This window comes from Oncorhynchus mykiss, chromosome 26 (genome assembly GCF_057628025.1).
Source record: "Oncorhynchus mykiss isolate SJ-2025 chromosome 26, ASM5762802v1, whole genome shotgun sequence".
Taxonomy (NCBI): Eukaryota; Metazoa; Chordata; class Actinopteri; order Salmoniformes; family Salmonidae; genus Oncorhynchus; species Oncorhynchus mykiss.
The window spans coordinates 45,107,698-45,121,632 of record NC_143047.1 but is presented as its reverse complement, the minus strand read 5'-3'; the positions used below and the strand labels follow the sequence as shown (position 1 = coordinate 45,121,632).

The 13,935-nt window shown below is 45.2% G+C and overlaps 1 protein-coding gene and 1 pseudogene across 3 annotated transcripts in view; one reads left to right on the top strand and one right to left on the bottom strand.

Annotated features, from left to right (window-relative positions):
- Positions 1–1,817, bottom strand: part of znf319a (zinc finger protein 319a) — a 31,531-nt gene extending 29,714 nt beyond the window's left edge. For both annotated transcript variants that reach the window (XM_036963194.2, XM_036963195.2), the window contains exon 1: positions 1,269–1,817. The gene's annotated coding sequence lies outside the window, so the exon portion shown is untranslated. The remainder of the gene's footprint in view (positions 1–1,268) is intronic.
- Positions 1,818–9,159: 7,342 nt separating this feature from the next.
- LOC149971489 (putative L-type amino acid transporter 1-like protein MLAS) lies at positions 9,160–13,702 on the top strand (annotated as a pseudogene). Its single transcript, XR_016492145.1, has one exon. The product of XR_016492145.1 is annotated as a putative L-type amino acid transporter 1-like protein MLAS (transcript).
- Positions 13,703–13,935: the final 233 nt, after the last annotated feature.

Sequence of the window (13,935 nt, the reverse complement as noted above, 5' to 3'; positions counted from 1 at the left end):
CCGGACTATTTACATTGTTTATTTACATTGTTTTAATACTGCTGCTACTCACTGTTTATTATCTATGCATAGTCACTTTACCCCTACATGTACAAATTACCTCGACTAACCTGCACATTGACTCGGTACCACATTGACTCGGTACCAGTACCCCTTGCATATAGCCACGTTATTGAAACCTAATCTTAGTGTTACTTTTAATTTTATTTTTTTACTTTCGTTTATTTAGCAAATATTTTCTTAATTCTATTTCTTGAACAGCATTGTCGATTTAAGGGCTTGTAAGTAAAGCATTTCACGGTAAGATCTACTACACCTGTTGTATTCGGCGCATCTGACAAATACAATTGCATTTGATAGTATCGCCAGGTTAGTTGATAAAAATGACTTGTTTTGTATAGCCACACCAGTAACTACGAGTATCATGGTAAAACATATATATATTTTAGAGTTAAATCAAATGATCTGGTGTTACCATATGTAGCTAGATAAAAGCGAGATGAGAGGAGATCGCACCAGATTGTGTGTTTGTTGTTTTGTTGTTGAGTCGTCTTTATATATGAACGACAGCATCCTTCTTCAACTAGTAACAACATCACTACAACAGTTACCTGGTTCGCTAACTAGAGAGGCGGAGACGAGGTCCAGGCACTAAAATGACACTGAACTACATGTTCTCCCCTTTAAACCTACAGTACATCATGCGGCTATTACAAGTGACCTATTAAAAACGACGCCGAAATTATACCTGGGTGTATGATTATAATAAACTAACGTTAACTAGCTCGATAATAATGGTTATTTATTAGATGCATAGCATTAGGTGGCTAACGTCCGTTAGCTAAGCAAGTTACGTGGGTTAGCATGGCTAGTCGGTTTGTAAAAAAACAGATGGCTAATCTCAAAATATGAATGTATCATTTGTATTACCTAGTTAATAATATGTCTAGGCCTATAACGTCGCCGGCACAAACACAGCTGTTGTTCGCCTAAAGCTACTGTCTTGTCTGCGAAAAGGACTAACCAGATGGCTAAGCTACCAAGCTAATTTAGCTATTTCAGAAGGGGGAAAATAAAAATGGAAACGTCGAGGCCCCATCGATGGTCTCGGATTGTGCCAGCCGCCGACCTAGGCCGCCCTACCGGAGCTATTACACTCCACCTTTTATACAACCAAAAGCGGCGTAATACATCTTCATGCAATCATAAATACAACATCACTTAAAAAAAATATATATATATATAAGTCAACACGGTTGACAGCTTACATTTCGCTATGGCTCTCAGTCATCTTCCTCTGGTGCCAGGACAGGAGTCGACCTTCCGATAATTATTTCGGCTGGCGGAGGACGGTGGCGAGATGAGAGCGGAACGCCATCCACTAATAATGTACACCGGAAATCTCCACAGCCTGCATCGCTCCCCGGGGTGTAGATTCAAATGTTATAGCTACATTTCCCCTCCCTTCTGTATCATAATGTAAGGTTGTTCTTATTTTTCAGTCCGTTCAACCGTTCTCCTTCGATTTGGTATAACTTTGGTGTATAATTGTAACCCTCCTGCTGTGTTCCGGTCGAATTGGACCGATTTGTCCGAAGTTTTCTCCCGGACAAATGTAGTTCATTTATTCTGATTGTCATAAGGTTCCATGACTTTGTCCACACAGGGCATCTGAACACACAAAATACATTTAGATGATTTTCATTAAGTTGTGGGTTTAACTTGCGGTGTTCCCGGTCAAAAATGACTGGTCATTATAAATTAATGGGTGAGACTACAATTAGTGTATAAAATTGAGATCAGGCACATGCCCATTCATCAGATGGACACACTTCCTCTCCCAGACCCCCACACGCATGTGTGTTTGAACACTCATGCACACGCACACACACACACACACACACGCACACACACACACACACACACACACACACACACACACACACACACCTCACTCCCCTTCTTGGCTTCCATGGCAACCCCCGCGGGAACCTTTCCCCAATAGAATATTTCCTCCACGGGAACCACACCTGTTGGCATTCTCACAAACAATCGCAACATTATTTCAATAATATATAGAAGCTTTTCTCTCAGCTCTGGTATATAAAGCTTTTTTGAGGCCTTGCTCACAATTCATTCTGTGGCAGCACAATGACCAAAACAATATATTGTATGTGAGGCTCATGATCATATCTTTGATCATGACACTGGTGATGAGGAGAGAGTCCTTGTTAAACTTTGACACAAACAGTCTGCGATAAATATCACAACATGTTTCATCTGAGTATTTGTTATAGTCAAAATAATCCATACATTATGCTTGTTTTACTCACAAACGAGTTGTATGAGTTCAGGTCAATGAGGCCTACAGGCCATAAATAGCAAATAGAAGTTAAAAACTTATGTTCACAATAACTTAAGTTGATAAAAGGTTCTAACACTACATTAGGTGATAATATATCTATTATTATGGATTTATAATCAGCTATAATGGGGCGGTCATTTTCACTCACACAGAATTAATTAACATGAAACTAACACAACAAGAGGGTTGATGCATTGTAAAGCCAAATTCTATATTCGTTACTAATTGAAGCACTATGAACATTGATACACACTAGGCTACTGTAGCTGTAATCAGAATATGTACAGATTGATGAACATTTCATTTTCCTATAGGGATGGATGGGGGTGGGAGTTTAGTATATGGGTGGGAGTCACGGCACCAATGTGACTAATTTAGTTTTCATGTTCTCTGATCTGAGTCATCAGAGCCACAATTAACATATTACTTCCAAGTAATCTTGTATAAGATTAAAAAGGATGCAACACAAATAAAATAAAGGTTAAGTATATAGTATGTCAGGTACAGTACAGTTACACACTGCACACGATTACATAGTACTTACAATCCGTTTTGAGTATTTACAATGAAATTGACATGCAGGCAACATTGAGAAAAATGTAAATGTTCCCTCACTGGCTTTAGAGACTTGGGTGTGCGCAATACGTAGGGACGGCAAACGTTCAGCCTAATGCACAGACACTATGGAGGCTTGTGTCTGGAGCGCCTGGTTACATCGTGTGAGCAGTTTTAAACTCTTTAATGGTTTAAATTAGTGAGACATGGATGTCGTTGTTTCAATAGTTTGAGTGGGAAACATATACTATCATGTTAAAATGACATGTTGAATTATTTATCCATGTTTAAATGATTGTATATTGCGCTAATGTCCCTGATGTGGCCAGTTTGTGTTACTACCTTACACAAGCTTGTTTTTTCTCAAATATATACTGTATATACATATATATATATATATATATATATATATATATATTTATTTATTTATTTATTTATTGCAGATAAACCAGTATACATACAAGAAGTATACAAACAGACAATGATAACATATGCTAGGGGGTACAACAAATTACAGATTATACAAAGTCCTTAAAAGGAACACACATATTGATTGTTTTTACAGATTTCTTATTAGAAGAATGTTGATTTTTAAAATGTATTTTTTATTTATTTAACTTTTATTTAACCAGGTAGGCCAGTTGAGAACAAGTTCTCATTTACAACTGCGATCTGGCCAAGATAAAGCAAAGCAGTTCGACACAAACAACAACACAGAGTTACACATGGAGTAAACAAACATACAGTCAATAATACAGTACAAAAAAATGATATATACAGTCTGTGCAAATGAGGTAAGATAAGGGAGGTCAGGCAATAAATAGGCCATAGTTGTCATGTACTGTCATGTTGTGTCTTGTTTCTGTCCTTTCCCTTCACCCTGTCTCCCTCTGCTGGTCGTTGTTAGGTTACCTTTTCTCCCCCTCTTTTCCCCAGCTGTGCCTTGTCTCCTCCTAACTACCTCGTCACCCCTTTTCCCACCTGTTCCCTTTTTCCCTCTGATTAGTCCTCTATATCTCTCTCTGTTTCTGCTCCTGTCTTTGTCGGATTCTTGTTTGTGTTGTTCATGCCTGAACCAGACTATCGTCATGTTTGCTGCAACCTTGTCCTGTCCTGTCGGAACCTGCCGGTCCATCTGAGCCTACGTTTTGTTTTGTTATTAAAGAAGCTCTGTTTATGTTAATTCGCTTTTGGGTCCTCATTCACGCACCGTAACAGAAGAATCCGACCAAGAATGGACCCAGCGACTTCGGATCCTCTCCACTCAGCCGTCGAGATCCAGGGAGCGATGCTAGGCAGACACAAGCAGGAATTGTCTGCTGCTCGGCATGCCATTGAGACCCTGGCCACCCAAGTCTCCAACCTCACAGAACAGGTTCACCATCTCCGCCTCGATCCACCGGCCACTTCCAGGGCTTTCGAATCTCCGGAGCCCAGAATCAATAACCCGCCGTGTTACTCTGGGGAGCCCACTGAATGCCGCTCGTTCCTCACCCAGTGTGATATTGTGTTTTCTCTCCAGCCCAACACTTACTCCAGGAGCACTGCTCGTGTCGCCTACGTCATATCTCTCCTTACTGGACGGGCTCGTGAGTGGGGCACGGCAATCTGGGAGGCAAGGGCTGAGTGTACTAACCAGTATCAGGACTTTAAGGAGGAGATGATACGGGTTTTTGATCGATCTGTTTTTGGGGAGGAGGCTTCCAGGGCCCTGTCTTCCCTATGTCAGGGTAATCGATCCATAACAGACTACTCTATTGAGTTTCGCACTCTTGCTGCCTCCAGTGGCTGGAACGAGCTGGCTTTGCTCGCTCGTTTTCTGGAGGGTCTCCGCGCAGAGGTAAAGGATGAGATTCTCTCCCGGGAGGTTCCTTCCAGCGTGGATTCCTTGATTGAACTCGCTATTCGCATTGAGCGACGGGTTGATCTTCGTCACCGAGCTCGTGGAAAGGAGCTCGCGTTCTCCGTTGCCCCCCTCTCCGCATCACTACCATCTTCCTCTGCCGGCTCGGGTGCTGAGCCTATGCAGCTGGGAGGTATCCGCATCTCGACTAAGGAGAGGGAACGGAGAATCACCAACCGCCTCTGTCTCTATTGCGGTTCTGCTGGTCATTTTGTCACTTCATGTCCAGTAAAAGCCAGAGCTCATCAGTAAGCGGAGGGCTACTGGTGAGCGCTACTACTCCTGTCTCTCCTTCAAGATCCTGCACTACCTTGTCGGTCCATCTACGCTGGACCGGTTCGTCAGCTTCCTGCAGTGCCTTAATAGACTCTGGGGCGGAGGGCTGTTTTATGGACGAGACCTGGGCTCGGGAACATGACATTCCTCTCAGACAGTTAAGGGAGTCCACGGCCTTGTTCGCCCTGGATGGTAGTCCTCTCCCCAGGATTCAGCGTGAGACGCTACCTTTAACCCTCACTGTTTCTGGTAATCATAGCGAAACCATTTCTTTTTTAATTTTTCGTTCACCTTTTACACCTGTTGTTTTGGGCCATCCCTGGCTAGTTTGTCATAATCCTTCCATTAATTGGTCTAGTAATTCTATCCTCTCCTGGAACGTCTCTTGTCATGTGAAATGTTTAATGTCTGCTATCCCTCCTGTTTCCTCTGTCTCTTCTTCACAGGAGGAGCCTGGTGATTTGACAGGGGTGCCGGAGGAATATCACGATCTGCGCACGGTGTTCAGTCGGTCCAGGGCCACCTCTCTTCCTCCACACCGGTCGTATGATTGTAGTATTGATCTCCTTCCGGGAACCACTCCCCCCCGGGGTAGACTATACTCTCTGTCGGCTCCCGAACGTAAGGCTCTCGAAGATTATTTGTCTGTAGCTCTTGCCGCCGGTACCATAGTCCCCTCCTCCTCTCCCGCCGGAGCGGGGTTTTTTTTTTGTTAAGAAGAAGGACGGGTCCCTGCGCCCCTGCATAGATTATCGAGGGCTGAATGACATAACAGTGAAGAATCGTTATCCGCTTCCTCTTATGTCTTCAGCCTTCGAGATCCTGCAGGGAGCCAGGTTTTTCACTAAGTTGGACCTTCGTAACGCTTACCATCTCGTGCGCATCAGGGAGGGGGACGAGTGGAAGACGGCGTTTAACACTCCGTTAGGGCACTTTGAATACCGGGTTCTTCCTTTCGGCCTCGCTAACGCTCCTGCTGTCTTTCAGGCATTAGTCAATGATGTCCTGAGAGACATGCTGAACATCTTTGTTTTCGTTTACCTTGACGATATCCTGATTTTTTCACCGTCACTCCAGATTCATGTTCAGCACGTTCGACGTGTCCTCCAGCGCCTTTTAGAGAATTGTCTTTTTGTGAAGGCTGAGAAGTGCTCTTTTCATGCCTCCTCCGTCACATTTCTCGGTTCTGTTATTTCCGCTGAAGGCATTAAGATGGATCCCGCTAAGGTCCAAGCTGTCATTGATTGGCCCGTCCCTAAGTCACGCGTCGAGTTGCAGCGCTTTCTCGGCTTCGCGAACTTCTATCGTCGTTTCATCCGTAATTTCGGTCAGGTGGCAGCCCCTCTCACAGCCCTTACTTCTGTCAAGACGTGCTTTAAGTGGTCCGTTTCCGCCCAGGGAGCTTTTGATCTCCTCAAGAATCGTTTTACATCCGCACCTATCCTTGTTACACCTGACGTCTCTAGACAGTTCATTGTCGAGGTTGACGCGTCAGAGGTGGGCGTGGGAGCCATTCTTTCTCAGCGCTCCTTCTCTGACGACAAGGTCCACCCTTGCGCGTATTTTTCTCATCGCCTGTCGCCGTCGGAACGTAACTATGATGTGGGAAACCGCGAACTGCTCGCCATCCGCTTAGCCCTAGGCGAATGGCGACAGTGGTTGGAGGGGGCGACCGTTCCTTTTGTCGTTTGGACTGACCATAGGAACCTTGAGTACATCCGTTCTGCCAAACGACTTAATGCGCGTCAGGCGCGCTGGGCGCTGTTTTTCGCTCGTTTCGAGTTCGTGATTTCTTATCGTCCGGGCTCTAAGAACACCAAGCCTGATGCTTTATCTCGTCTCTTCAGTTCTTCAGTAGCCTCCACTGACCCCGAGGGGATTCTCCCTGAGGGGCGTGTTGTCGGGTTGACTGTCTGGGGAATTGAGAGGCAGGTAAAGCAAGCACTCACTCAAACTCCGTCGCCGCGCGCTTGTCCCAGGAACCTTCTTTTCGTTCCCGTTCCTACTCGTCTGGCCGTTCTTCAGTGGGCTCACTCTGCCAAGTTAGCCGGCCACCCTGGCGTTCGGGGTACGCTTGCTTCCATTCGCCAGCGCTTTTGGTGGCCCACCCGGGAGCATGACACGCGTCGCTTCGTGGCTGCTTGTTCGGTCTGCGCGCAGACTAAGTCCGGTAACTCTCCTCCTGCCGGCCGTCTCAGGCCGCTTCCCATTCCCTCTCGACCGTGGTCTCACATCGCCTTAGATTTTGTCACCGGACTGCCTTCGTCAGCGGGGAAGACTGTTATTCTTACGGTTGTCGACAGGTTCTCTAAGGCGGCTCATTTTATTCCCCTTGCTAAGCTTCCTTCTGCTAAAGAGACGGCACAAATCATCATCGAGAATGTTTTCAGAATTCCGTCAGACGTCGTTTCGGACAGAGGTCCGCAATTCACGTCTCAATTTTGGAGGGAGTTTTGCCGTTTGATTGGGGCTTCCGTCAGTCTCTCTTCCGGCTTTCACCCCCAGTCTAACGGTCAAGCAGAACGGGCCAATCAGACTATTGGTCGCATCTTACGCAGTCTTTCTTTTCGTAACCCTGCGTCTTGGTCAGAACAGCTCCCCTGGGCAGAATACGCCCACAACTCGCTTCCTTCGTCTGCGACCGGGCTATCTCCTTTTCAGAGTAGCCTCGGGTACCAGCCTCCGCTGTTCTCATCTCAGTTCGCCGAGTCCAGCGTCCCTTCCGCTCAGGCTTTTGTCCAACGTTGCGAGCGCACCTGGAAGAGGGTCAGGTCTGCACTTTGCCGTTATAGGGCGCAGACTGTGAGGGCTGCTAATAAGCGTAGAACTAAGAGTCCTAGATATTGTCGCGGTCAGAGAGTTTGGCTCTCCACTCAGAACCTTCCCCTTAAGACCACTTCTCGCAAGTTGACCCCGCGGTTCATTGGTCCGTTCCGTATTTCTCAGGTCATTAATCCTGTCGCAGTTCGACTTTTTCTTCCGCGATACCTTCGTCGCGTCCACCCGGTCTTCCATGTCTCCTGTATCAAGCCCGTTCTTCGCGCCCCCGCTCGTCTTCCCCCCCCCCCCCCCATCCTTGTCGAGGGCGCACCCATCTACAGGGTCCGTAGGATTTTGGACATGCGTCCTCGGGGCCGTGGTCATCAGTACCTAGTAGATTGGGAGGGGTACGGTCCTGAGGAGAGGAGTTGGGTTCCCTCTCGGGACGTGCTGGACCGTGCGCTGATCGATGATTTCCTCCGTTGCCGCCAGGTTTCCTCCTCGAGTGCGCCAGGAGGCGCTCGGTGAGTGGGGGGGTACTGTCATGTACTGTCATGTTGTGTCTTGTTTCTGTCCTTTCCCTTCACCCTGTCTCCCTCTGCTGGTCGTTGTTAGGTTACCTTTTCTCCCCCTCTTTTCCCCAGCTGTGCCTTGTCTCCTCCTAACTACCTCGTCACCCCTTTTCCCACCTGTTCCCTTTTTCCCTCTGATTAGTCCTCTATATCTCTCTCTGTTTCTGCTCCTGTCTTTGTCGGATTCTTGTTTGTGTTGTTCATGCCTGAACCAGACTATCGTCATGTTTGCTGCAACCTTGTCCTGTCCTGTCGGAACCTGCCGGTCCATCTGAGCCTACGTTTTGTTTTGTTATTAAAGAAGCTCTGTTTATGTTAATTCGCTTTTGGGTCCTCATTCACGCACCGTAACAATAGTGGCGAAGTAATTACAATATACCAATTAAACACTGGAGTGATAGATGTGCAGAAGATAAATGTGCAAGTAGAGATACTGGGGTGCAAAGGAGCAAGATAAATAAATAAATACAGTACGGGGATGAGGTAGTTGGAAGGGCTATTTACAGATGGGCTATGTACAGGTGCAGTGATCTTTGAGCTGCTCTGACAGCTGGTGCTTAAAGCTAGTGAGGGAGGTAAGAGTCTCCAGCTTCAGGGATTTTTGCAGTTCGTTCCAGTCATTGGCAGCAGATAACTGGAAGGAAAGGCGGCCAAAGTAGGAATTGGCTTTGTGCGTGCTACCTGTGGGTGCTGCTATGTTGACAAGTGAGTTGAGATAAGGCGGGGCTTTACCTAGCAAAGACTTGTAGATTACCTGGAGCCAGTGGGTTTGGCGACGAGTATGAAGCGAGGGCCAGTCAACGAGAGCGTACAGGTCGCAGTGGTGGGTAGTATATGGGGCTTTGGTGACAAAACGGGTGGCACTGTGATAGACTGCACCTAATTTGTTGAGTAGAGTGTTGGAGGCTAATTTGTAAATGACATCGCCGAAGTCGAGGATCGGTAGGATGGTCAGTTTTGCAAGGGTATGTTTGGCAGCATGAGTGAAGGATGCTTTGTTGCGAATTCTAGATTTAATTTTGGACTGGAGATGCTTAATGTGAGTCTGGAAGGAGAGTTTACAGTCTAGACAGGCACCTAGGTATTTGTAGTTGTCCACATATTCTAAGTCAGAACCATCCAGAGTAGTGATGCTGGACGGGCGGGCAGGTGTGAGCAGTGATCGTTTGAAGAGCATGCATTTAGTTTTACTTGCATTTAAGAGCAGTTGGAGGCCACGGAAGGAGAGTTGTATGGCATTGAAGTTCGTCTGGAGGTTAGTTATTAACACAGTGTCCAAAGAAGGGCCAGAAGTCTACAGAAGTATACAGAATGGTGTCGTCTGCATAGAGGTGGATCAGAGAATCACCAGCAGCAAGAGCGACATCATTGATGTATACAGAGAAGAGAGTCGGCCTGAGAATTGAACCCTGTGGCACCCCCATAGAGACTGCCAGAGGTCCGGGACAACAGGCCCTCCGATTTGACACACTGAACTCTATCAGAGAAGTAGTTGGTGAACCAGGCGAGGCAGTCATTTGAGAAACCAAGGCTGTTGAGTCTGCCGATAAGAATGTGGTTGTTGACAGAGTCGAAAGCCTTGGCCAGGTCGATGAATACGGCTGCACGGTAATGTCTCTTATCGATGGTGGTTATGATATCGTTTAGGACCTTGAGCATGGATGAGGTGCACCCATGACCAGCTCTGAAACCAGATTGCATAGCGGAGAAGGTACGGTGGGCTTCGAAATGGTCGGTAATCTGTTTGTTAACTTGGCTTTCGAAGACCTTACAACGGCAGGGTAGGATAGATATAGGTCTGTAGCAGGGTAGGATAGATATAGGTCTGTAGCAGTTTGGGTCTAGAGTGTCTCCCCCTTTGAAGAGGGGGATGACCGCGGCAGCTTTCCAATCTTTGGGAATCTCAGACGATATGAAAGAGATGTTGAACAGGGTAGTAATAGGGGTTGCAACAATTTCGGCAGATCATTTTAGAAAGAGAGGGTCCAGATTGTCTAGCCCAGCTGATTTGTAGGGGTCCAGATTTTGCAGCTCTTTCAGAACATCATCTATGTGGATTTGGGTGAAGGAGACATGGGAAGGCTTGGGCGAGTTGCTGTGGGGGGTGCAGTGCTGTTGACCGGGGTAGGGGTAGCCAGGTGGAAAGCATGGTTAGCCGTAGAAAAATGCTTATTGAAATTCTCAATTATAGTGGATTTATCAGTGGAGACAGTGTTTCCTAGCCTCAGTGCAGTGGGCAGCTGGGAGGAGGTGCTCTTATTCTCCATGGACTTTACAGTGTCCCAGAACATTGTGTTCTTAATGTACTGCTCCGTTTCCTTCTAGAAAACACGGAAGAGTGGTTTTTTATTAGTGAATTTACATTCATGAATATGAAATTATGCCATTAGCACAATTAGATTTATGAGGTAAAATTGTTTTTCTTTATCCTTATTAAGGTTAAGGAAACCGAGCAGCACATTCTTACATAAAAAAAAACTAAAGTCATCAAGAATATGAATAATTATAAAACTATGAATATCTTTCCATTATGTTTTTACATGTAGACTATGCCAAAATAAATGCAAAACTGTTACTGGATGCTCAACACAAAAAGTACAGTTAATATATTTTTTGAGTTTCTTCAGGTAATGATTCACAGGGTAATACTTCTAGATCATTCTGAAAGAGACCTCTTTGACCTTGTTAACAAGCAAGTAGTTGTGTGGTAATAACCAGACTTGTTTACAACAGATATTAGTGACCAATGTATTCCAGTAACTTGTGACATAAGGAATGGATACAATATCCCTTTGAAATAAAGCTGGTATAGCATAGATCTGTTGTTCTGAAGGAAACCTTGTATTTTCACCCCATAACATTTTTGTGTAACTACACATCCTTTTTTTTACCTCAGACTGGCGAAGGGGAAAGGGGGATACCGTCAGTTGTAAAACTTAATGCCTCTTCCGCATTTAACCCTTAATCGACATCCACGTCTTCGGCGCCCGGGGAACAGTGGGTTAACTGCCTTGTTCAGGGGGCAGAACGACAGATTTGAACCTTGTTAGCTTCAGGGATTCAATCCAGCGACCTTTCGGTTACGAACGATTCATCACGATGACATAAAATAGATGACTTAAAACAGATCAATCAACATATGTTGTTTTGTACTGTTCACTTTGGGATGCGCGGGACTTAACGAACTGGCACGGATAATTCGGGGCAGTCCCGCTATAAAAGTCGCGGACATTCAAATGTATCACTTAATTCGCAACCCATCGTTGTCACTGTTGATATATTATGCTGTTTAAATGAACTAACAGAAAAAGTGGACTGTTCCCTTTCCCATAATGGCAGCCTCCCGAAGTTACAACTCAACATCCGAAATGCCAAAATATAGATTGAAGCCTTCTATAAGTTCTCATCCAACCAACCATGTATAGATTTTTCCAAGTTTCCATTTGGCCTCTGAATGGTGTTAGTTTAAACAGCGATACACCCCAAAACGTTTACCCCCTGTTCTAATGATTTCAGGGTGATAATCGATAAAGTTATTAACAGTTATTTTTAATGCGTTACACTTGCCGCGTTGGCCAAACACTTTAATCAAAACGCAACACTTAAAAAATTTAGCTAGATGTCTTCTACAAATCGTCTTCTAACCAATGACGTACACATTATTCCCATATTCCGTTTTTTGAGCTGTGTTAGTTTAAACAGGATGCGCAACTTCATTTCCTCCTCTCTCGTCCATCTGATTTCAACGTGATATGTGTGATTGAAAAATAAGTGCGTATTGCGTTTCTATTTCCGTTTTAGCGACCCAAAATGTAACGGTCGGTCTTCTGCAGGTTGTTCTCTAACCATGGAAAAAAATATTTCCAGTTTCCATGTGTTTTTTTAGTTGTTAGTTTCAACAGCGCGCATCCTGAATTCTCCCCTAATCGATATCAGTGAATTATTGCCACGGTTTTTGGTGCGTGTGCGGTTTATAAGGTGCTCGTTAAAAATATATATACAAGTAATATGATTACTATTGTTACACATGTATGTACATGTTTAGGTTTCCAATATATCACGAACTGTTTGTGTATATTCGTTATTGTTTTGGACAGTTAAAACTCTGTTTTGACATTGGGCTATTCATTAAAATGTCCAACCAGCGTCTATTGTTAACAGGAAGAAGAGACTATCAACTTTCATTGAACTATCAACTTTCATTTCCAATGGTATTGTACTTAATCAGATAAAAAAAAACAGCCGAATGAGTCCAAAAAACATGCTGCGTTTGAATTGCTGTTAATGATCTACCAGAAATCACGGGTTTGCTCTGCCACGGGGTTGCTCTGCCACGGGGTTGCTCTTCTGCCTAGGAGAATCCTCAGCAGCCTCAAATATGTGGGCGGAACAGCCGGTTACTGCAACATTGTAGTAAAGTTATTATAGCTTCCACTCCCATTCCAGTCCACGCGGCATCACCAAACCAACAATAACTAATACCACGTTTAGATAACTAGCTACTGTACAGGACTACTTAACTAGCAAACTGTATGTAGGTTTTCACCTCGCAATATGCATGAATGGTTGAATAGAGGTTTGAAGAAATATGTCTCAATATGTCAAGTTTGAAGAAACGTCACTCGAAGTCCTCGGGGGAATCAGGCGTCCACGAAGAAGAGTTTTCCCCGATTGGAGGCAGTGCGCTCACCAACCCAACTGGCAGAAAGACGAGTAAAATTGGCAGCATCTCCGGGGAGAACGCAGTTGAACTGAAAATAACTATAACTCTATTGAATGGTGTTGCTATCATCGTGGGTAGCATCATCGGTTCGGGGATATTCGTGACACCCATCGGTTGAAGTGAAGGAAGCCGGTTCTGTCGGGATTGTCGTCGATCATTTGGGCAGTGTGTGGGTTGTTCTCGACAGTGGGGGCCCTGTGCTCTGCTGAATTAGGGGCCACCATCGCCAAATCTGGTGGAGATTATGCCTTTCCATCTTGAGGTCTATGGGTCTCTTCCTGCATTCCTAACACTCTGGATAGAACTGCTGATCATCTGACCTTCCTTCTCTGTGCATCATGTATCTGCTACTTATTTACTCCAACCCCGTCTTCCCCTGCTCTCCAGGACCGGAGCATGTAGCTAAATTGATCGCCTGCCAGTGTATATGTAAATCAGTTGGCTTTATAAAATACACATCTTATCTCTACACTTTGAATGAACCTACGTTGAACCAGTATTTCCTGTCTGGTTGCGTCAGCTACTTATCAAATCCCTCGCTTCGTTAACGACAGGTGTAGGTAGACTAACAGTGAAACACGTCTCAAATCCCACGCTTCGTTAACGACAGGTGTAGGTAGACTAACAGTGAAACACGTCTCAAATCCCACGCTTCGTTAACGACAGGTGTAGGTAGACTAACAGTGAAACACGTCTCAAATCCCACGCTTCGTTAACGACAGGTGTAGGTAGACTAACAGTGAAACACGTCTCAAATCCCTCGCTTCGTTAACGACAGGTG